Below are 25,720 nucleotides of genomic sequence, written 5' to 3'. Positions count from 1 at the left end.
GGGAAAAAGCTGCCAACCACAGCTAGTTCCCAGGAGCAGAAGTCCTCCCCAGGCTCTGCTAAATCCACTGCATGACGCTAGGGCTCCGCTGAGGGAGTCCGCCCCAGTGTGGCACGTCTTCGAATTTTCAGCCGCATCTGGGTTCACTCCCAGGTGGATCCCTGGGCAATAGAAATTGTCTCCCAGGGTTACAAGCTGGAATTCGAATTCGAAGTTTGCCCTTTGCCGGTTTTTCAAATTGGCCCTACCGGCTTCTCCCCCAGAGAGGGAGATAGTTTTAAATGTAATTAAAAAATTGTGTCTTCAACAGGTGGTGGTCAAAGTTCCCCTGCTTCAACAAGGGAGGGGGTATTACTCAACCCTCTTTGTAGTCCCGAAACCGGATGGTTCAGTCAGACCCATTTTAAATTTAAAATCCTTGAACCTATACTTGAAAAGGTTCGAGTTCAAGATGGAATCGCTCAGAGCGGTCATCGCCGGCCTAGAAGGGGGGCATTTTATGGTATCCCTGGACATAAAGGATGCATACCTTCGTGTTCCCATATATCCACCTTATCAGGCGTACCTGAGATTTGCGGTACAGGATTGTCATTACCAATTTCAGACGTTGCCGTTTGGGCTTTCCACGGCCCCGAGGATTTTCACCAAGGTAATGGCGGAAATGATGGTGCTCCTGCGCATGCAGGGTGTCACAATTATCCCATACTTGGACGATCTCCTGATAAAAGCGAGATCACGAGAGCAGTTGTTGAACAGCGTGTCACTTTCACTGAAGGTGTTACAGCAACACGGCTGGATTCTCAATATCCCGAAGTCACAGTTAGTTCCTACGACTCGTTTGACCTTCTAAGACATGATTCTGGATACGGACCAGAAAAGGGTTTATCTTCCGAAAGAAAAGGCCCAGGAACTCATGACTCTGGTCAGGGACCTATTGAAGCCAAAACAGGTGTCGGTGCATCACTGCACTCGAGTCCTGGGAAAGATGGTGGCATCTTACGAGGCCATTCCTTTCGGCAGGTTCCATGCAAGGACTTTCCAATGGGACCTACTGGACAAGTGGTCCGGGTCACATCTACAGATTCATCGGTTGACCACCCTGTCCCCCAGGGCCAGGGTATCTCTCCTGTGGTGGCTGCAGAGTGCTCATCTTCTGGAGGGTCGCAGATTCGGCATTCAGGACTGGGTTCTGGTGACCACGGACGTGAGCCTCTGAGGTTGGGGAGTAGTCACACATGGAAGAAGCTTCCAAGGTCTTTGGTCAAGTCAAGAAACTTGTCTTCTCATCAACGTCCTGGAACTGAGGGCCATATACAACGCCCTTCGTCAGGCGGAGACTTTGCTTCGCGACCTACCGGTTCTGATCCAGTCAGACAACATCACCGCAGTAGCTCATGTAAACCGCCAAGGCGGCACAAGGAGCAGTATGGCAATGGCGGAAGCCACCAGGATTCTTCGCTGGGCAGAAAATCATGTGGGCGCACTGTCAGCAGTGTTCATTCCGGGAGTGGACAACTGGGATGCAGACTCTGCATCCAGGAGAGTGGGGACTTCATCAGGAAGTCTTACAACAGATTGCAAGTCAGTGAGGCCTGCCCCGGATAGACATGATGGCGTCCCGCCTAAACAAAAAACTACAGAGGTATTGCGCCAGGTCAAGAGACCCTCAGGCGGTGGCAGTGGACGCCCTAGTGACACCGTGGGTGTTCCAGTCGGTCTATGTGTTTCCTCCTCTTCCTCTCATCCCCAAGGTGTTGAGAATAATAAGGAAAAGAGGAGTACAGACAATTCTCATTGTTCCAGATTGGCCGCGAAGGGCCTGGTATCTGGATCTGCAGGAAATGTTAACAGAAGATCCTTGGCCTCTTCCTCTAAGATAGGACCTGTTACAACAGGGTTCCTGTCTGTTCCAAGACTTACTGCGGCTGCGTTTGACGGCATGGCGGTTGAACGCCGGATCCTAGCGGAAAAGGGCATTCCGGATGAGGTAATTCCTACTCTGATAAAGGCTAGGAATGACCTGACAGCTAAACATTATCACCGTATATGGCGGAAGTATGTGTCTTGGTGTGAGGCCAGGAATGCTCCTACGGAAGAATTCCATCTGGGCCGTTAACTTCACTTCCTACAAACTGGAGTGAATTTGGGCCTAAAATTAGGCTCCATTAAGGTTCAGATTTCGGCCCTATCCATTTTCTTTCAGAAGGAATTAGCTTCTCTCTCAAAAGTACAGACTTTTGTGAAGGGAGTGCTGCATATTCAGCCTCCTTTTGTACCTCCGGTGGCGCCTTGCGACCTTAACGTGGTGTTGAATCTCCTTAAGTCGCACTGGTTTGAACCACTTAAAACAGTGGAATTAAAAGCGGAATTGCGGACCCATCCTTAATTCTTGCCTAAGGTGGTTTCATCTTTTCATATGAACCAACCTATTTTGGTGCCTGTGGCTACACGTAACTTGGAGGATTCCGAGACCCTTGATGTGGTCAGGGCTTTTAAAATTTACGTAGCTAGAACGGCTAGAGTTAGAAAAACAGAAGCACTGTTTGCCTTGTATGCAGCCAACAAGGTTGGTGCTCCTGCTTCAAAGCAGACTATTGCTCGTTGGCAGGGCCGGCTCCAGGCCTACTAGCACCCTGAGCGAGAAAATTTAAAAGTGCCCCCCCCCCTCCCCCATGCGCGCGCCGAAGGCGCGCGCTCCTGAAAAAGTGGGTGTGGCCTCCTGAAAAAGTGGGCGTGGTCTCGCCCCCCAGCAGTGCCAGCTACACATGACATGCCCTCCGGCAGTGCCAGCTACACGTGACATGACTCCCAGCAGTGCCAGCTACACATGATAGTGTTCACTTTTTAGGGCAGGTTGCTGATCACAGGGAGGGCACATTTTTAAGTTAGGTGGGCAAAATGATGTACATATTGTAATGCTTGTTGTACCCATTTCCACACGCTAAAGCATGGACAGTGCGCGCCGAAGGCGCGCAGCAAAAATTTAGGGGAGTTACTTCGTGGGGAAGGTGCGTAGCCACATTATAGTGGCAATTCACATTACACCACACAGTAGTGCAGCTAATACACATTGCACCAGGTAGAACCTCCTATAAGAGCACGTTAGACACATTGCGCCAGGTAGAGCACTGAGACACACTGCCCAGCCACAGACGCCTAGCGGGAACACTACATGATATGCCCCCCAGCAGTGCCAGCTACACATGACATGCCCCCCAGCAGTGGCAGCTACACGTGACATGCCCCCCATCAGTGCCAGCTACATAAATGGCCACACAGTTCCAGATGGATAAATGCCCCCACAGCGCAGATATGCCCCCACAGTGCCAGATACATTAATGCCCTCACAGTGCAAGATATGCCCCCACAGTGCAAGAAATGCCCCCACAGTGCAAGAAATGCCCCCACAGTGCCAGATACATAAATGCCCCCACGGTGCCAGATACATAATTGCCCCCACGGTGCCAGATACATAAATGCCCCCACGGTGCCAGATACATAAATGCCCCCACGGTGCCAGATACATAAATGCCCCCACGGTGCCAGATACATAAATGCCCCCACAGTGCCTGATACATAAATGCCCCCACAGAGCCAGATATGCCCCCACAGAGCCAGATAAATGCCCCCACAGAGCCAGATAAATGCCCCCACAGTGCCAGATAAATGCCCCCACAGTGCCAGATAAATACCCCCACAGTGCCAGATATGCCCCCACAGTGCCAGATATGCCCCCACAGTGCCAGATATGCCACCCACAGTGCCAGATATGCCACCCACAGTGCCAGAAATGCCCCCCACAGTGCCAGATATGCCACCCACAGTGCCAGATATGCCACCCACAGTGCCAGATATGCCCCCACAGAACCAGATATGCCCCCACAGTGCCAGATATGCCCCCACAGTGCCAGATATGCCCCCACAGTGCCAGAAATGCCCCCCACAGTGCCAGATATGCCACCCACAGAGCCAGATATGCCCCCACAGTGCCAGATATGCCCGCACAGTGCCAGAAATGCCCCCCACAGTGCCAGATATGCCACCCACAGTGCCAGATATGCCCCCACAGAACCAGATATGCCCCCACAGAGCCAGATATGCAATGCCCCCCACAGTGCCAGAAATGCCCCCCCCCATAGCCAGAAATGCCCCCACAGTGCGGATCCTCCCAATACCTGCGGCGCTGCTGGGGAGGAGTACTGCTGCTGTCCGCCTGTCCGAGTGTGCTGGCGAGCGGGCGGGAGTGCTGGCGGGCGGGCGGGCGGCCGGCGAGTCAGAGTGAGCCTGGGTCCGGGTGGCCACTTGTGTGCACTATGGCGCCGGCGTCTGACGTCAGACACCGGCGCCGCGCAGCGCGCATAGCGCACAGTGCACACGGGCCAATGCTGCACACACAGGGCCGGCTCCAGCATCGAATATGGTGGCGCCAGCGCGCGGCGCCCATTAAGGGTGGCGCCCTGTGCGGCCGCTCTATTCGAACATGCCTAGAGCCGGCCCTGCTCGTTGGATCTGTAACACGATTCAGCAGGCTCATTCAACGGCTGGATTGCCGTTACCAAAATCAGTTAAGGCCCACTCCACTAGGAAGGTGGGGTCTTCTTGGGCGGCTGCCCGAGGGGTCTCGGCATTACAATTGTGCCGAGCTTCTCCTTGGTCGGGTTCAAACAACTTTGCAAAGTTCTACAAGTTTGATACCCTGGCTGAGGAGGACCTCATGTTTTCTCAGTCGGTGCTGCAGAGTCATCCGCACTCTCCCGCCCGTTTGGGAGCTTTGGTATAATCCCCATGGTCCTTACGGAGTCCCCAGCATACTCTAGGATGTAAGAGAAAATAAGATTTTAAACCTACCGGTAAATCTTTTTCTCCTAGTCCGTAGAGGATGCTGGGCGTCCGTCCCAAGTGCGGACTACTTCTGAGAGACTTGTATATAGTTATTGGTTACATAAGGGTTATGTTACAGTTTTTCATCAGTCTGGGACTGATGCTCTGTTGTTTCATACTGTTAACTGGTTCGTATATCCCAAGTTATATGGTGTGAATGGTGTGGGCTGATATGAATCTTGCCCTTGGATTAACAAAAATCCTTTCCTCGTACTGTCCGTCTCCTCTGGGCACAGTTTCTTTAACTGAGGTCTGGAGGAGGGGCATAGAGGGAGGAGCCAGTGCACACTCATACCTAAAGTTCTTTCTTAGTGCCCATGTCTCCTGCGGAGCCCGTCTATCCCCATGGTCCTTACGGAGTCCCCAGCATCCTCTACGGACTACGAGAAATAGATTTACCGGTAGGTTTAAAATCTTATTTTATTTCATGAAAATAAAGTGTTTAAAATCAAGTTTGTTGTCCTATTACTTAGTACTGTAAGGAGACTTGCTTAGCACACAGTCACTGTGGAGGGGGTGGTCTTCAGTATGCCGGCTGTCGGGATCCCTGCGCTCAGTATACCGGCGCCGGAATCCCGACAGCCAGCATACCGACACTTATTCACCCTCGTGGGGGTCCACGACCCCCCTGGAGGGAGAATAAAATAGCGTGGCGCACACACTGTGCCCGCAAGGGGCTCATTTGCGCTCGCCACACTGTCGGTATGCCGGCGGTCAGGCTCCCGGCGCCGGTATGCTGGTCGCCGGGAGCCCGACTGCCGGCATACCATACTACACCCCTGTGGAGGGACTTCCGAACTCCCTGTATAATCAGCGCAGGATTACTGGTTGGGCAGACAGGGCAGTTGCACATATACATGGGCCCCTCAACTTGAGCCAGATTAAGGGGGAGTGGTGCAGACTCTTTCTCTCTCTCTCAGGGTCCCCTGAAGGCAAAATCCAGCCCTGCCCCCAACATATAGTGCCTCTACCTTATTGGGGACAATAGTGTGTAAAGGGGGACTTCCACCAGTTGCCCCCCATACACCTTTAATCCTATATAATACAGCGCCCCCTATTGTCCAATATACAGCACAGACTTCTTGTGTATACAGGCCCTGGCTGTCAAGTATATAGTACTCATTCCATTATGTGGTATGACAATAGCACCCGGTATATATTATTAACACCCCCATTGTGTAATTTGAACCCCATTATCTAGTATTATGATATCCCCCTCCCCACCTCCTCCAGTGTCTGGGATTTATTATAGCCACTAATAAAGTGTGATATATTGTCTATATTGGATACAAGCCCTGTCTGTGCTACCTGGAAACAGTGTCACCTGCTGCTCTTCTTTGTAACCTCTGGCAACCAAATAACGGAGAAGGGAAGCAGCTGTAACATCGTTGCCAATCAGAGCAAAAGGTGTTTCCAACAACAACACAAAAAGCCGATCCTGCTACATCTATATGAACAGTGGAGGCAGAGAATGTGGAGGACAAGGCTGTAGCGGCGTCCCATTTCACATTTTAAAAGGCTGTCTTGCTCTCTTTCACCCCATTGTAAGGTTTTGTCATGTTAGGAGGTGCTTCTCTATCTTACATGATACGGGAGAGTGGGAGGGACAGTGACGTGTCAGCTGTTTCACCTCTCACTTGCTGGTGTGACCCTTCTCCTTTGTAAATGTAGAAATTATGCGGCTCATTTAGCAACAAGTGATAAAACACGATGTGAATGATAAAACTCATTGCGGATGATGAATGGTGCTCCAGCCAATCAGCTCCCAATTGTTATGTGTTTGAAAAATGACAGTTGGGAGCTGATTGGCTGGAGCACCATGTGGAAGATGGCAAAGCAGCAAGATACACTGACAAGATGTATTAACATCTCGTCTGCTGCAGCAGGGGAGTGAAAATCCCTGCTTGACTTCACATCCCTGTCTCTCCACCGGCACCCTCCACAGCCAGGGACAGAACTGTCCCTGCTGTGGTGGTAATGGGACAACAACACCTAAAGATGTCAACATTGATAGCTACAGGTGTCGGAACAGTCAGCGCTGCTGAATGTTCATACATTGCCCTGCATTGTAGATAGTAGCACCGATATAGACGGAGGCGCAGCTGGTGGCTTTCCCCTGTACCTCTGTGGGCCAGTCGGACCCCGGAAATGAGTGACAGTGAGCCCAACGAATAGCACATGAGGGTGGGAGAGTTATTTCTGCAATGTCATTAATCCTTCTGTATCTATGGACTCCATTTATTCAAACTTGTGTTGCTGGTAATAGGACTTTTAACCCTTTGATAAATATGCCCCTTATTGGTTGCTGTTGTGCGTGTCAAACCCATTTTCTGGGCGTGGCTGAGACCTTGGACACAGCTTCAATAGCCCCGACTGTGTGAAAACAACGCCCCTGGTGTGTTGGGGGATGCACTCGATATACCGGCTGTCGGTAACCCGGCGCTCAGCATAGCGGCACCGGGAACCCAACAGCCGGTACACCGACAACTATTTTCCCTCTTGGGGTGTCCACGACACCCCTGGAGGGAGAATAAATATCGTGGTGCGCTTAGCGTGCCATTGTGCCCACAGCATGGCGAGCGCAGAGAGCCCGCAAGGGGCTCTGTTGCGCTCACCCCACTGCCGGCATTCCGGTGGTTGGGTTCCGGCACCGGTATGCTGGGCGTCGGGATCCCGAGTGCCAGCCAATCATAGTGTACCCGTGTGTCGGACGCAGCAGCGGATTACAGTAGCCAGCAGGAGGCGTCTATTTATACAAGATGCCTCAGCCATCATTAGCATAATTCAGCCGCTGCCCACTTCCTGCTGAAATGGGGGCGTACGAGGGGCTGTGGTCCATGTAGGGCAGATGGGGCCAATGTGACGCGATTCTATAAATGTTGCATCATTTTGACTCCACCCTCTAATCTTACATTACAATTTGCGCCATTGTACCGCAACGGGTCAGGGCGTAATGATGCAAAACGCCTGTCCCCAAACCCGTCAGTGATTGGCTGTGTCTTCCATCTGGGTCTCTCCCAGGGGCAACTATGCCGATAGCAGGTATCCAAAACACACACTTTCCTGAGCAGACGAGCTGGGTGCTTAATGATCAAGGGCTAGACTCACAAATGCAACTAATTATGCATTTCTGATCAATTTTGTGGAGTGATCCCACCGCCAGGGACAATAGACCAGCCTCCCGGGTTAAGTGAAGTGGACAGAAGACCATACCCTCAACCCTGACACTCCAAACTGATCAGATTCCTGCAAACATTCTCCTGCACTGGAAGCCGCACCCTCTCTCTCTCTTAGGAAAGGTCTTCGGTGTCTTCGCCATCGATGGTGAAACTGTGAGTGATCATTGATAGTCACCAGCTATGCTATGGGATCCCTTTATACCCCTTTCACATGATCCCCAAGTGCCGCCCGTCCACACAGAGTGCACGGGAAACGGGTCACATCCCCCATCTTCCCATTCACACAGCACAGCAAGCCGAGTTGAACATGCGTTCAACCCGGCTCCAAGCCTACCAGCACACCGAGCGAGAAAATGTTGAAGTGCCCGCGCCCCCCCCATGCACGCGCCAAAGGTGTGCGCACTCCTGGGTAAGTGGGTGTGGCCTCGCAACTTCATATTATCAAACTATAAATATCTTTTCACGCCCCCTCTACACTCACAATTAGCAGCCTTACACATAACAGTCACAGTAGTGTTCCTTACACATAATGTCTCCAGTATAGTGCCAGATACACATAATGTGCAGTGCCAGATAGACATGACATGCCCCCCAGCAGTGCCAGCTACACATGACATGCCCCGCAGCAGTGCCAGCTACACACAATATGTCCCCCAGCACTGCCAGATAGACACGACAAGCCCCCCAGCACTGCCAGATACACATGATATGCCCCCCAGCGGTGCCAGATACACATGATATGCCCCCCAGCAGTGCCAGATACACATGATATGCCCCCCAGCAGTGCCCGATACACATATGCCCCGCAGCAGTGCCAGATACACATGATATGCCCCCCAGCAGTGCCTGATACACCTGATATGCCCCGCAGCAGTGCCAGATACACATGATATGCCCCCCAGCAGTGCCAGATACACATATGCCCCGCAACAGTGCCAGATACACATGATATGCCCCCCAGCAGTGCCTGATACACCTGATATGTCCCCCAGCAGTGCCAGATACACCTGATATGCCCCCCAGCAGTGTCTGATACACCTGATATGCCCCCCAGCAGTGCCAGATACACATGATATGCCCCCCAGCAGTGCCAGATACACATGATATGCCCCCCAGCAATGCTAGATACACATGATATGTCCCCAGCAGTGCCAGGTACACCTGATATGCCCCCCAGCAGTGCCTGATACACCTGATATGCCCCCCAGCAGTGCCAGATACACATGATATGCCCCCCAGCAGTGCCTGATACACCTGATATGCCCCCCAGCAGTGCCAGATACACATGATATGCCCCCCAGCAGTGCCAGATACACATGATATGCCCCCCAGCAGTGCTAGATACACATGATATGTCCCCAGCAGTGCCAGGTACACCTGATATGCCCCCCAGCAGTGCCTGATACACCTGATATGCCCCCCAGCAGTGCCAGATACACATGATATGCCCCCCAGCAGTGCCAGATACACATGATATGCCCCCCAGCAGTGCCCGATACACATGATATGCCCCCCAGCAGTGCCAGAAACACATGCTATGCCCCGCAGCACTGCCAGATACACATGATATGTCCCCAGCACTGCCAGATACACATGATATGTCCCCAGCAGTGCCAGGTACACCTGATATGCCCCCCAGCAGTGCCTGATACACCTGATATGCCCCCCAGCAGTGCCAGATACACATGATATGCCCCCCAGCAGTGCCTGATACACCTGATATGCCCCCCAGCAGTGCCAGATACACATGATATGCCCCCCAGCAGTGCCTGATACACCTGATATGCCCCCCAGCAGTGCCAGATACACATGGCATGCCCTCGAGCACTGCAGGTAGACACGACATGCCCCCCAGTACTGCCAGATAGACATGACATGGGGAGGCTGAGGCTGCTGCTGCTCCTGTATGTGAGGGCGGGGAGGAGAGCCCAGGGTGCACCTCTCCTAGCCCTCATTCTCTGGCGGCCGCGGCGGTGTGTAGCTTCAACCAGGCGCCGGTCCGCAATCCAATCAAAGCTTGCGGTCCGGCAGCCAATCAGGAGCCTCAACTGCCGGACCGCATGCTCTGATTGGCTCACGGGCCGGAGCCGGTTAGCAGGGAGGGGGGTTTACACAGGGCTGTGTATGCAGTGCACGTCTCTGCTAGTAGGCGGACACTGCAGTGCTGCTGCTGTAGGGACAGCTACAGGCTCCAATATGGCGGCCAGAGCTAGCGGCACCCATAAAGTGCGGTGCCATGTTCGGCCGCTCTATTGGAACGTGCCTGGAGCCGGCCCTGCTGCTCGCCACCCGAGTTGGAATACCAGGTCTCTCGACCCAGATTATTTCAATCGGGCCCTTTAAGACCACACAGCAACACGGGTTATACACGCTCATGTTTAAAGCTGGAGATCTAAAAGGGGTATTACTGTCATATATTACTGCATCCTAAGTGGTTCAGGGGTCTATGTACTAAGCCTTGGAGACAGATAAAGTGGACAGAAATAAAGTCCCAGCCAATCAGCTCCTAACTCCCCAGTTATAGGTTGAGCTTGGAAAATGACAGTAGCTGGTTGGCTGGTACTTTATCTCCGCCCACTTTATCTTTCTCCAAGGCTTAGTACATTGGGGGAGATGTACTAAGCAGTGATAAAAGTGGAGAAGTGAGCCAGTGGAGAAGTTGCCCATGGCAACCAATCAGCATTGACGTAACATTTATATTTTGCATACTACAAAAATATACAAAGCAGTTGATTGGTTGCCATGGGCAACTTCTCCACAGGTTCACTTCTCCACCTTTATCACTGCTTAGTACATGTCCCTCATAGACCCCAATGTCACAAGGCACTGAGTACCGCTTATTCTTGGTATGCGTGTGGTAATGCCATTGCAGCGTCTGCTAGAGGGTGATAGCTACTTCTCTACTGCTCGCTTAACATGGGCCAGTTCTGCTTTTGTAGCGAGCAGAGGATTAGTTTGCAAACACTGGATAAGCGATTGGCACTTATCTGGTAGTCACATGATACACAGAAGATGGAAGCAAGCAGATATTTATTAGCTTCAATAAAATGTAATGAAAAGGAGAGTATTCTCAGGGGAAGGAACCAAGAATATACAAAGGGGGTCATTCCGAGTTGATCGCTAGCTGCCGTTGTTCGCAGCGCAGCCTTCAGGCTAAAAATCAGCATTTCTGCGCATGTGTATGCACCGCAATGCGCAGTCGCGTCGTATGGGTACAATGAGCATCGTGGGTTTGCACAGAGTGTAACAAACATTCCTGTCGCACGGCCGAACGCAGGAAGACTGACATGAAGGGGGCGTTTCTGGGTGGCAACTGATCCGTTTTCAGGGAGTGCTTAGAAAAACGCAGGCGTGTCTGGGAAAACGCAGGCGTGGCTGGTCGAACGCTGGGCGGGTGTGTGACGTCAAAAGCCGTCCCTCCGTCAACGCACATGAAGAGTAACTACAGGGCTGGTCTTGTTTTGCACAAAAAGATTTTGCAGGCGCTCTGCTGCACAGGCGTTCGCACTTCTGCAAAGCGAAAATACACTCCCCAGTGGGCGGCGACAATGCGTTTGCACGGCTGCTAAAAACTGCTAGCGAGCGATCAACTCGGAATGACCCCCAATATACAGATGTTTCTCTAACGTCCTAAGTGGATGCTGGGGACTCCGTAAGGACCATGGGGATTAGCGGCTCCGCAGGAGACTGGGCACATCTAAAGAAAGCTTTAGGACTAGCTGGTGTGCACTGGCTCCTCCCCCTATGACCCTCCTCCAAGCCTCAGTTAGATTTCTGTGCCCGAACGAGAAGGGTGCACACTAGGGGCTCTCCTGAGCTGCTTAGTGAAAAGTTAGTTTTAGGATTTTTATTTTCAGTGAGTCCTGCTGGCAACAGGCTCACTGCATCGAGGGACTAAGGGGAGAAGAAGCGAACTCACCTGCGTGCAGAGTGGATTGGGCTTCTTAGGCTACTGGACATTAGCTCCAGAGGGACCGATCACAGGCCCAGCCTGGATGGGTCCCAGAGCCGCGCCGCCGGCCCCCTTACAGAGCCAGAAGCCTGAAGAGATCCGGAAAATCGGCGGCAGAAGACGTCCTGTCTTCAAAAAGGTAGCGCACAGCACCGCAGCTGTGCGCCATTGCTCTCAGCACACTTCACACTCCGGTCACTGAGGGTGCAGGGCGCTGGGTGGGGGCGCCCTGAGACGCAATAAAAATACCTTAAATGGCAAAAGATGCATCACATATAGCCCCTGGGCTATATGGATGCATTTAACCCATGCCAAAAATACACAAAAAACGGGAGATAAGGCCGCCAATAAGGGGGCGGAGCCTATCTCCTCAGCACACTGGCGCCATTTTCCCTCACAGCTTCGTTGGAGGAAAGCTCCCTGTCTCTCCCCTGCAGTCACTACACTACAGAAAGGGTTAAATAAAGAGAGGGGGGCACTAATTAGGCACAGTATAAACAATACAGCAGCTATAAGGGGAAAAACACTTATATAAGGTTATCCCTGTATATATATAGCGCTCTGGTGTGTGCTGGCAAACTCTCCCTCTGTCTCCCCAAAGGGCTAGTGGGGTCCTGTCCTCTATCAGAGCATTCCCTGTGTGTGTGCTGTATGTCGGTACGTTGGTGTCGACATGTATGAGGAGAAAAATGATGTGGAGACGGAGCAGATTGCCTGTAATAGTGATGTCACCCCCTAGGGGGTCGACACCTGAGTGGATGAACTGTTGGAAGAATTACGTGACAGTGTCAGCTCTGTATAAAAGACAGTGGTTGACATGAGACAGCCTGTCCAGACGTCTCATAGGCCGTCAGGGGCTCTAAAGCGCCCGTTACCTCAGATGGCAGATATAGACGCCGACACGGATACTGACTCCAGTGTCGACGGTGAAGAGACAAATGTGACTTCCAGTAGGGCCACACGTTACATGATTGAGGCAATGAAAAATGTTTTACACATTTCTGATAATACGAGTACCACCAAAAAGGGGTATTATGTTCGGTGAGGAAAAACTACCTGTAGTTTTCCTGAATCTGAGAAATTAAATGAGGTGTGTGATGATGCGTGGGTTTCCCCCGATAACAACTGATAAAAATGTTATTGGCATTATATCCTTTCCCGCCAGAGGTTAGGGTGCGTTGGGAAACACCCCCTAGGGTGGATAAAGCGCTCACACGCTGGTAAGAACAAGGGCTCTACCCTCTCCTGAGATGGCCGCCCTTAAGGATCCTGCTGATAGAAAGCAGGAGGATATCCTAAAATGTATTACACACATACTGGTGTTATACTGCGACCAGAAATCGCCTCAGCCTGGATGTGCAGTGCTGGGTTGGCGTGGTCGGATTCCCTGACTGAAAATATTGTTACCCTAGATAGGGACAGTATATTATTGCCTATAGAGCATTTTAAAGATGCATTTCTATATATGCGTGATGCACAGCGGAATATTTGCCGACTGGCATCAAGTTTAAGTGCGTTGTCCATTTCTACCAGTAGAGGGTTATGGACACGTCAGTGGTCAGGTGATGCGTATTCCAAACGGCATTTGGAAGTATTGCCTTATTAAGGGGAGGAGTTATTTGGGGTCGGTCTTCAGACCTGGTGGCCACGGCAACAGCTGGGAAATCCACGTTTGTACCCCAGGTCGCCTCTCAACATGAGAAGACGCCGTATTATCAGGCGCAGTCTTTTCGTGGACAAGCGGGCAAAAGGTTCCTCTTTTCTGCCCCGTGACAGAGGGAGAGGAAAAAGGCTGCAGAAATCAGCCAGTTCCCAGGAACAGAAACCCTCTCCCGCCTCTGCCAAGCCCTCAGTATGACGCTGGGGCTTTACAAGCAGAATCAGGCATGGTGGGGGGCCCGTCTCAATGAATTTCAGCGCGCAGTGGGCTCACTCGCAAGTAGACCCCTGGATCCTTCAGGTGATACTCAGGGGTACAAATTAGAATTCGAGACGTCTCCCCCTCGCCGTTTCCTAAAGTCGGCTTTACCGATGTCTCCTTCTGACAGGGAGATAGTTTTGGAAGCCATTCACAAGCTGTATTCCCAGCAGGTGATAATCAAGGTACCCCTCCTGCAACAGGGAACGGGGTATTATTCCACACTGTTGTGGTACCAAAGCCGGACGGCTTGGTGAGACCGAGTATAAATCTAAAATCTTTGAACACTTACATACAGAGGTTCAAATTCAAGATTGAGTCACTCAGAGCAGTGATTGCGAACCTGGAAGAAGGGGACTACATGATGTCTCGGGACATCAAGGATGCTTACCTTCATGTAAAAAATGTACCCTTCTCATCAAGGGTACCTCAGGTTTATGGTACAGAACTGTCACTATCAGTTCAGACGCTGCCGTATGGATGGTCCACGGCACCCCGGGTCTTTACCAAGGTAATGGCCGAAATAATGATATTCCTTCGAAGGAAGGGAATATTAGTTATCCCTTACTTGGACGATTCCCTGATAAGGGTAAGATCCAGGGAACAGTTGGAGGTCGGTGTAGCACTATCTCAGGTAGTGTTGCGGCAGCACGATTGGATTCTCAATATTCCAAAATCGCAGCTGGTTCCGACGACTTGTCTTCTGTTCCTACGGATGATCCTGGACACAGTCCAGAAAAAGGTGTTTCTCCCGGAGGAGAAAGCCAGGGAGTTATCCGAGCTAGTCAGGAACCTCCTAAAACCGAGCCAAGTCTCAGTGCATCAATGCACAAGGGTTCTGGGTATAATGGTGGCTTCCTACGAAGCAATCCCATTCGGCAGATTCCACGCAAGAACTTTCCAGTGGGACCTGCTGGACAAATGGTCCGGGTCGCATCTTCAGATGCATCAGCGGATAACCCTGTCACCAAGGACAAGGGCGTCCCTCCTGTGGTGGTTGCAGAGTGCTCATCTTCTAGAGGGCCGCAGATTCGGCATTCAGGACTGGGTCCTGGTGACCACGGTTGCCAGCCTGCGAGGCTGGGGAGCAGTCACACAGGGAAGGAATATCCAGGGCTTATAGTATAGCCTGGAGACGTCACTTCACATAAATATCCTGAAGCTAAGGGCCATTTACAATGCTCTAAGCTTAGCAAGACCTCTGCTTCAAGGTCAGCCGGTGTTGATCCAGTCGGACAACATCACGGCAGTCACCCACGTAAACAAACAAGGGTGGCACAAGAAGCAGGAGGGCAATGGCAGAAGCTGCAAGGATTCTTCGCTGGGCGGAAAACCATGTGATAGCACTGTCAGCAGCATTCATTCCGGGAGTGGACAACTGGGAAGCAGACTTCCTCAACACGACCTCCACCCGGGAGAGTGGGGACTTCACCCAGAAGTCTTCCACATGATTATAAACCGTTGGGAAAAACTCGACAGGTATTGCGCCAGGTCAAGGGACCCTCAGGCAATAGCTGTAGACGCTCTGGTAACACCGTGGGTGTACCAGTCAGTGTATGTGTTCCCTCCTCTGCCTCTCATACCCAAGGTACTGAGATTGATAAGATGGAGAGGAGTAAGCACTATATTCGTGGCTCCGGATTGGCCAAGAAGGAATTGGTAACCGGAACTTCAAGAGATGCTCACGGAGGATCCGTGGCCTCTACCTCTAAGAAGGGACCTGCTCCAGCATGGACCCTGTCTGTTCCAAGACTTACCGCGGCTGCGTTTGACGGCATGGCGGTTGAACGCCGGATCCTGAAGGAAAAAAGGCATTCCGGATGAAGTCATCCCTATCCTGATCAAAGCCAGGAAGGATGTAACCGCAAAACATTATCACCGCATTTGGCGAAAATATGTTGCATGGTGCGAGGCCAGTAAGGCCCGACGGAGGAAATTCAACTGGGTCGATTCCTACATTTCCTGCAAACAGGAGTGTCTATGGGCCTGAAATTGGGGTCCATTAAGGATCAAATTTCGGCCCTGTCAATTTTCTTCCAAAAAGAACTAGCTTCAGTCCCTGAAGTTCAGACGTTTGTAAAAGGGGTACTGCATATACAGCCTCCTTTTGTGCCTCCAGTGGCACTTTGGGATCTCAATGTAGGTTTTGGGTTCCAAAAGTCACATTGGGTTGAACCACTTAAATCTCTGGAGTTAAAATATCTCACATGGAAAGTGGTCATGCTGTTGGCCCTGGCCGGGGCCAGGCGCGTGTCAGAATTATCCTGTAAAAGCCCTTATCTGATTTTCCATTCGGACAGGGGGAATTGAGGACTCGTCCTCAGTTTCTCCCTAAGGTGGTTTCAGCGTTTCACCTGAACCAACCTATTGTGGTGCCTGCGGCTACTAGGGACTTGGAGGACTCCAAGTTGCTAGATGTTGTCAGGGCCCTGAAAATATCCAGGACGGCTGGAGTCAGGAAAACTGACTCGCTGTTTATCCTGTATGCACCCAACAAGCTGGGTGCTCCTGCTTCTAAGCAGACTATTGCTCGTTGGATTTGTAGTACAATTCAGCTTGCACATTCTGTGGCAGGCCTGCCACAGCCAAAAAATCTGTAAATGCCCACTCCACAAGGAAGGTGGGCTCATCTTGGGCGGTTGCCCGAGGGGTCTCGGCTTTACAACTTTGCCGAGCAGCTACTTGGTCAGGAGCAAATACGTTTGTAAAATTCTACAAAATTGATACCCTGGCTGAGGAGGACCTGGAGTTTCTCTCAATTGGTGCTGCAGAGTCATCCGCACTCTCCCGCCCGTTTGGGAGCTTTGGTATAATCCCCATGGTCCTTACGGAGTCCCCAGCATCCACTTAGGACGTTAGAGAAAATAAGAATTTACTTACCGATAATTCTATTTCTCGTAGTCCGTAGTGGATGCTGGGCGCCCATCCCAAGTGCGGATTGTCTGCAATACTGGTACATAGTTATTGTTACCAAAAAGATTGGGTTATTGCTGTAGTGAGCCATCTTTTCTAGAGGCTCCTCTGTTATCATGCTGTTAACTGGGTTCAGATCACAAGTTATACGGTGTGATTGGTGTGGCTGGTATGAGTCTTACCCGGGATTCAAGATCCTTCCTTATTGTGTACGCTCGTCCGGGCACAGTATCCTAACTGAGGCTTGGAGGAGGGTCATAGGGGGAGGAGCCAGTGCACACCAGCTAGTCCTAAAGCTTTCTTTAGATGTGCCCAGTCTCCTGCGGAGCCGCTAATCCCCATGGTCCTTACGGAGTCCCCAGCATCCACTACGGACTACGAGAAATAGAATTATCGGTAAGTAAATTCTTATTTTTTGAAAGCTCAGATGATACACACTATGCAGTTAAAATATACATTACAGCAGGAAGTAATCCATTCTCCGACCCTTTAAACCAATCCAAGCGTACATCCACCTGGAGGAATTTTACAGACATATTAAACTGAGAGCCAGGGGTACATGCTCGCCCATCTCCACCTACATCCAAGACAAGAGCTGCCAGCTTCAAAAGGTTCAATCCCTAGTCACTCCCTGGTGATGATCTTTTCCGTGTATGTAATTTTCATAAACAATTTACTTTTATTCAGGTTTTCAGAACTTTTGGATCTACTGTCTGAGTTAGAACAAACAAAATTCTGTACCTGCATTAGGAATTACTGCCTCAGACCATGGGAGCTATTCCTCATGCTTAAACGTAGCTGAATGTTTAGTAAAAGCCAAGCACTATAGAGATCATGATAGAAAAAAATGATAATACTAAGCAAAAAAAAAAAAAGAAGAAGAAGAAGAAGAAGATGGTATAATATCTGGATTCCACTCCCTATCCGCTCCCTGTGCCCCGGGTTCTCCTACACTTGCACAATAATCTTTCCCTGTATGCAGGAAAAGAAAGTGCTTACTAATAAGTAGCCAGTACTTTGTACATCCGAGGTTAATAGATGATTGTTGTAAATGGCTAAGTACAATTTCCCAGGATACTTTGTAAAAAGCCATCAATGCAATTTACTACCATTACTTGTGTGGAGTGGATGTTGGTAAGTTATCAGCATGGGTGGATTCTTATATCAGCATAAAGAAGTCTGTAGCAAGCAGCAGCCATCCGGAAGAGCCTCTATGGCAGTTTCCCAACCTCAGTCCTCAAGGCAAACTAGCAGTCCAGGTTTTAAGGATATCCATACTTGAGCACAGATGGTTAAATCAGAATAACCGAGGTACTAATTGAGTTACCTGTGCTCAAATATGGCTATCCTTAAAACCTGGACTGGTGTTGTGGCTTGAGGACAGTAGTTGGGATAACTGCTCTAGTTGGTGCGAAAAAATTGAGCGACGAAATTGGTTTATGGAGTGACTGCAATCCACCGTCACAGCAGCACTTCACACACATCACACTGAATTGAATTGCCTCCTAAATATCTCAATACCTTTAAATAGCATGAATTAGTGGATAAAAGCTTCTGCATCTATCTGTTCCCAGATGGGGTTCAGTGTGTATTATGGGCGGACGGGATACCGGCTGTCCATATCCCAACAACGGCATCCCGCCCGCCAGAATGCTGGCAGCGGGGCGAGCGCTAAGAGTCCCCTTGCGGGCTCGCTGCGCTCACCACGATGCAGGCTCAGTGGCTAACTGTGCTCGGCACAGGATCTATTCCCACGCTATGGGTGTCGTGGACTGGGATTCTGGCTGGCGGCAATGTCGGCTGGCGGGATTTTGGCGTCGGTATCCTGAACGCTGGGATCTCGACTGCCAGCAAATTGACGGCATCCCTCCATATGGTCATGCATATTGTGCAGCAGAAGTCCCACTCTGCGGGGGTTACCCCAGATCTCTGTACAATGGATAATAGGCCTAATTCAGAGGTGATTGTTGCAACGGCAGCCACACCCTGAAGCCCGTTGTTTAGTGCGCACACGCAGCGGCTGCATGCTAAAAGCGGGTGGTCTTCTGTATGCCGACTGACGGGATCCCGGCGCACAGTATACCGGCGCCGGGATCCCGACAGCCGGCATACCGACACTAATTCTCCCTCGTGGGGGTCCACGACCCCCCTGGAGGGAGAATAAAATAGTGTGGCGCGCGTAGCGTGGCGAGCGCAGCGAGCCCGCAAGGGGCTCATTTGCGCTCACCACACTACCGGTAAGCCGGCGGTCGGCCTCCCGGCGCCGGTATGCTGGTCGCCGGGAGCCCGACCGCCGGCAGATCGTAGTGAACCCGCAAAAAGCATCTCACTGCTGCAATCGCCTCTGCCTGATTGACAGGCAGAGGCAGTCACGGGGCGGGAGGGGGCGTGCCAACGGAGTTAGTACGTCGTTGGGGGGCACGGTCCGGACAACACAGGCGTGACTGTATCGTTGCTGGGGGACCCAAAACATGGCGGTTAGCCACCTGCCAGCGAATCTAGTCTGTGCAGGCAGGGAGCTGCTCGGCGTGTGCGAAAGCATCACCGCCGTGCGATGCTTTCGCATCTGTGCTGGGGGGTGGGGGGGTGCTGACATGTGGGGAAGATTAGCCCTGTTCTGGGCGTCCCCCCGCATGTCAAAGAATCTGATCGTAGGTGTGCTAAATTTAGCACATCTGCGATCAGCTCTGAATCACCCCCATTGTGAGCTGGGAGCACTGACACACAGTGATACATACCTACATATGAAGGTTAATACCAAATAATATAATATCCTGTATATTAATTTTAGTAAATAGACCTTTTTCCACAGCCCCTTTCCACCGGCGCCGTTCACACTGCATGTGGGTGACAGTGCTGGATCTTGGAAATGACATCATCTCCTTGCACCAGAATGCGGTTCTCACCATGCTGTAAACGGGCTCAGAGTCGTCCACCCATTTACACTGCAGCTCACCTGGGTCCTTCCCGTGTAAAACACTGCTAGGTACACAGGAGGAGTCCCGGGTGACTGGACCCGGGTGGGGCCGTTTCCACTGAAAAAAATATTGGCCCTTATTCCGAGTTGATCGCTCGATAGCTGCTTTTAGCAGCAGTGCACACGCTAGGCCGCCGCCCTCTGGGAGTGTATCTTAGCATAGCAGAAGTGCGAACGAAAGGTTAGCAGAACTGCTCGTAAAAATTTTCATGCAGTTTCTGAGCAGCTCCAGACCTACTCCTAGATTGTGATCACTTCAGTCAGTTTAGTTCCTGCTTTGACATCACAAACACGCCCTGCGTTCGGCCAGCCACTCCCCTGTTTCCCCAGGCACGCCTGCGTTTTTACCTGACACGCCTGCGTTTTTTAGCACACTCCCGGAAAACGGCAAGTTACCACCCAGAAACACCCCTTTCCTGTCAACCACTCACCGATCAACACAGCGACTGAAAATTGTCTCTCGCCCTTGTGTAAAACTGCATAGTTTTGTGTGAAAGTACTTTGCGCGTGCGTACTGCAGCCCGTACGCATGCGCAGAAGTGCTGCTTTTTCAACTAATCTTCGCGCTGCGAATGAAAGCAGCTAGCGATCTTCTGAGGGCCATTGTGGGTTGTTGTGCATTCATGTACAACAACCCAGGGATTTCAAGTCAGTGGAAAAGGGGGTATCAGTTTGACTGATTACTATAGAGGACGGCTGCTTAATATCCGTGGTGTCTGGTTTAAATATAACTGCCCCCTTTTCCCCCTCACTAAGGGCCTGCTTCTTAGAAGGGCCCTGCAGCGCCTGGGTGTGCGTCTTTTACTGGTAATGCTTCTGCAAATACAGCTACAAAGCCATTCCCTGGTGTATAACCCTACTTCTGAAAGTGCATGGACTGAGACACCCACTTTGAGATCATATACCGCTTAGTGCGTCTTAAGACGCCACCGACGTCGCACCAACAAACTTGAATATGGCCTTCAATGTGAGCGATTAAGCATCTGAGTTAGCAACCACTCCAGGGCTTGGATATGTGTTAGTCAGCAGATACAGATTTATATGTAGAACCCAGGGTCACCTGGGCCGGGGAACATATACCTTATGAAGCGATGTGGGCCGACATCTGTGGGGGCTGAGGTACATGTTCCCTACTGCAGCATGTCACCATTTACTCAGGCACTGCCGCAGACCTGTGACCCACGCATATGTGTCAACTTGGTCCCCACCTCCATTTTCCATCATCTCAGACATGGATTCCTAGATGAAGACTTTCCATGCACTGAGGGGGCTATTTATTAAAGGTTGGAAAGCAGGAGGTGGGTACAAAGTGCTTTGGCCTGCCAATGAATGCGTTAAGATGCCCCCAGTATTGTGTGGCCACACCCCCACCAGAGTCACATATCTCACTGCACATGGGCCTCTACTCTAGGTCACCTATTAGGTCAACACGCATTGGTCGACAGTGAATAGGTCAACACTAGAAATAGGTCGACACGGGCACTAGGTCGACTTAAACAAGGTCGACATGAAAAACGGTCGACATAAGTTTTTCACATTTTTTGCACTTTTTCATACTTTACGATCCACGTGGACTACGATTGGTAAAGGTAACCTGTGCTGAGCGCAGCGAGACACCTTGCCCGCAGCATGGCGAGCCAAGCAAGCCATGCAAGGGAACGCGGTGCACTAATTGGGGTTCCCGGTCACTTGACGGAGAAAACTACACAAAACCCCCCATTAAAAACTCATGTAAACCTTTTTTCATGTCAACCTAATGTCCGTGTCGACCTATTTCTAGTGTCGACCTACCCACAGTTGACCAATGGGTGTCGACCTAATTGCTGTCACTGGATACCTCACAAACTGTCAACTCTTCAGCTATGTTCATTCCCAATTAGAAAGAATACCCAAATTACCGTAGATTGCAGCTTCCTTAGGAGAGGGCTCTCTATCTTTACTGTTTTCGTCTGTTTTATTCCCGCTTGTAATTTTGTACTTTTTTAATGATTTTTTTTGTGTGCATTTTCTATACTAACACTTCATCTTTCATGTTAGTAAATCTATAATACCTACAGATGCACATCATGCTTATACGGCGATACTCTGCCTATTATACAGTTACAGGAGAGGCATCAATTATCCATAGATTGTAAAACGTATATACAGTAATAATGATGTGCATCTATTTGTGGAGTAATTAGCTGTTACTACACATGGCAATTCTTTCTTTTTAAAAAATAAGCAAACAGCGAAACGTCATGTAAAATATACCACAAAATATATGTACGTAACTTTCCCTCTCACCCTGACGGGATTTATGAAACACTCCAACACCCAAATGTCACAATCCCTGGAGTGTTAAAAAAAAAAATGACAGTTGGGAGCTGATCGGCTGGTACTTTATCTCTCTCCGCTTTACTGTACCTCCCTCCAAGCTTTGGTACATCTCCCTGACGCTGTTAAAAGTGGCTTAGAGTGCAAGCTCTGTAGTACAGGAATTTAGTTTTCCCTTCCCCTTTCATGCCATTGTCCCTGAAGACGGAATGACTAGCACACAATGGAATAGCACACCCATATGTTTTACATTTCATTGAGATTATATAAATCTTTGTCAGCTCGCTGATTAATAGTGCAGTTCTCCAAATATCCAGATACACTCTGCAACATTCCAGATGACTCCGGTTACCGCTCTTGTTAAACATCTACTCAACATCAGTTTCCTATATGGTCCAAAAAGAATTTTAAAGTTAGACAATGGTAGGCACATCTTATACCGAGAGACCTTACCAGGTTATATTCAGCTCCAATTTCCATTCCAAGTTCCTGCCCCAGATGACAATCCATCATTATTCCATGTTCCAGGGGAAAATAATACTTCCACACACCGAGTACAGGACTCCTCTGTTATTTTGTAATCCAGCAAAGGACAGAAGAATACCACATACAGTATATACTTGACTTCTGTTGTAACAATCTGGCCAATCCCTGGGAATGAGCCCTTGCCTCTACTGAGTGGCCTCTCCACTGTGCACACTATTCCTCTGGAAGAGAGCAGGACGGGAGATCTACCTACCATGTGAAAGAGGAAAGGAAAGCCAGCCTCTGGAAAGCCCTAGGGTTCAGAGCAGGGATTTCAGGAAATCTATAGAGTTCAACAGGAAATCTGAACGCTGTGCACACATTCCACAATGTGAGGAGATACAGGACTCAGGAAAATGCATCTCCTCTTACAGTAACGCGTCCTGCTGTTCCGGGATTGCATCCAGCCTGTATCCCAGCTTCTGCTATTGGGATACACTATTGATCCGCAGTATGGACCATCCGGCGGTGATAAAGGAAGTATGAATCGGAGACTTATTATTTATCAGAAAATGAAGTATTGTTACAATGTACTAATAGCCTGAGGATAATTAGCGCTGCAGATTGCAGTCCCCATTATTATCAAAGCAAAGCTTTTCGGAGTTTGAGCTCATTAGTTTACACTATATTCCGATGGCGAAAATTGCGGAAACTGCTATTAACCTTTGGAGGCTTACGGGTAATACCATACCTCCCAACTGTCCCGATTTTCGCTGGACAGTCCCGTTTTGTTTGGGACTGTCCCGCTGTCCCACCCGTGGGCCGCACTGTCCTGCGGTGGGGGGGGGGGGGGGGGCAGTTGGGGGCTCCTGTCATCGCTGCCCTGCTTTGCAGAGCAGCGGTGAATAGACGCTGAGACAGGAGGAGAGGGGGTATGCCAGTGGCTCACAGAGCGCTGGGCATGCCCCCTCAGTGACAAAACTTCACTCCCCCCGTCACTCCCCCTCCCCCGCCGTATCGGCCGTCGGGCACCTCTGTGGCCAGTCGGCCTGTATGTAGGGCCCATTAATTGGAGGAGAGAGATCTTTCGATACCTCTCCTGCAGCCTCCATCTAGCAGCGGATGTGAAAGGCTCCTCCAAAATGGCGGGGAAGTAACTTACAAGGACAGCAGTTACCATTAACTATCACTGTCTCCGCGACTTAATTTTAGTATACCTTCCAACCTTCTTCTAATGGAGATTGAGACTACAGGCGCATGCCTTTGATGTATGTAAAAACTGAAAAGGGGACGTGGCCCTGTTCCCGTGAGGCCATTCCCCCGAAAGAGTGACATTTTGGGGCGTGACTGCATGTCACGGCACCCGTTTCACATCGAGCTACTGTAGGTGCGAGCCCAGCACTCCGGCAGCTGCTGGGCTGTCCCCCCCAGCCTCCTACCAGTACAGATTGAAAATATCCATCGCAATATGGATTGTTAATAATCGCAGCAGTGCCGTGATTTAATACATTTATTATAGGGAGAAAAGCCTCATGACCTTCAAAAATGAGTGACAGGAATTTGCTGGTCCATTGTGGTATGCGTTGAGGAATTTTCTGTTTGTTTTTTTGTAGTCAGGATTAACCCTTCCCTTACATGCACCTATGAAGGACCAATACATTTGTAGTGCCATATTGCATGATTTTTGGGATTCCTCTAGGTGAGTTGGTTCTCAGATTAAAAATACATAAATGTATGTCCCAAAGTGGTAACATTATCATGTCGTTCAGGACCACCGACACAGAGACGCCTTGGCGAGGCTGGTGGCTAACTATATATTTGTAAATGTATGTAACTGAGACATGGGCGTAGCCAGAAGTTTGTAGGCCCAATAGCAACATTTTGAAGGGGCCCCTGTCCCAATGCTTCCAGAGAGACACTTCTTTGCAGCAGTTGTTAATGTTATGCCCTATAGTGGTGCCCTAGTTCATTTTCTGAGCCATAGTAGAGCCTTATTTAATGTTATGCCCCATAGTAGTGCCCTAGTTTCCTTTATGAATCGCAGTAGTACTTAAGTTCCCCCTATGTCACATTTCAGAGCTGCCAGTACACATTATGCCGCACAGTATTCACATTATGATATATAGTGCTCCCCATTCATATTGTGCGTCATGACAGTGCCCCGGTTCATATTATATAACATTAAAATGCCCTCCAGTTCATTTTATACCACACTACAATGAGCAGGTCCAGGGGCATACCTAGATATATTGCAGGCTCCAAGGAAAAAGTTTGCAAGGACCCCTACGTACCACCCAATTGTGAAAAATGTATATGACACGTGTAACTTTGACAAGGAAAGTGGGCCCCTCTCAGCTCTGGGCCCCATATGAGCTGCACTGCCTGCACCTATGGTAGCTACGCCCTTGAACTGAGATCTCTGCATTGATATTATCATATAGGATGTACAGTATGTCTCCTTTGCTGGTCCATTGTAGTGTGCTGGGGAAATTTGTTTGTTTTTCTAGTCTAGATGAACCCCTCTCTTGATATAGCAACTTCCATTCTGTGTATCACTTACACAATCACACCTGGAAATTGACGCGGTCATCGTATCCAGCAAATAGCTAAGCCAGTATACAATCCAGGGTTTTCGGTGGCTACAACAGTTGAGTGAATCATTCAAAAATGTGTTTTTTAACTGCTCAGCAGATGCAATCCCCCGAATTAGAAATCCTATAATCAGGTTGTAAATCTGCTGCTTAAAACAGCATTTCCTACAGGATGTTCCTGTCCAACCGGGTTCCTCCACCCCAGAGACGCTTCTCTCTCTCCTTGCTGTGACTACTACGAATGGGAGCGTGATGTTTCACTTCGTTTGTTTTTACACTTCACGATTATCCTTAGTAATTAGATGCTGATTCAGGCATGGACACAAACCCGATTTTTCCGCAGTTGAGCGATTATCGTCTGAGCAATGGTCGTGTTGTGGTGGTCGCAGAGAGCTTTTATTTCAAAGTGATTGAGAGTTAGGAGTCATTTGGGGGCGGTTCAGGGGAGTGGCAGCAAAAACACACACGTGTCACGACCGTTTCCGTAGGAACAGTGGCGTAAGTTCATCACAGTCGCCCGGAGGCAAG

General features: G+C 50.1%; 1 protein-coding gene across 1 annotated transcript in view; it reads right to left on the bottom strand.

Annotated features, from left to right (window-relative positions):
• ASAP1 (ArfGAP with SH3 domain, ankyrin repeat and PH domain 1) overlaps nucleotides 1-23,420 on the bottom strand; it is a 413,329-nt gene extending 389,909 nt beyond the window's left edge. Inside the window, exon 1 of the mRNA XM_063921277.1 lies at nucleotides 22,590-23,420. The gene's annotated coding sequence lies outside the window, so the exon portion shown is untranslated. The remainder of the gene's footprint in view (nucleotides 1-22,589) is intronic.
• Nucleotides 23,421-25,720: the final 2,300 nt, after the last annotated feature.

Source organism: Pseudophryne corroboree, chromosome 5 (assembly GCF_028390025.1).
Source record: "Pseudophryne corroboree isolate aPseCor3 chromosome 5, aPseCor3.hap2, whole genome shotgun sequence".
Classification (NCBI taxonomy): domain Eukaryota; kingdom Metazoa; phylum Chordata; class Amphibia; order Anura; family Myobatrachidae; genus Pseudophryne; species Pseudophryne corroboree.
This window is presented reverse-complemented; position numbering and strand designations above follow the sequence as displayed.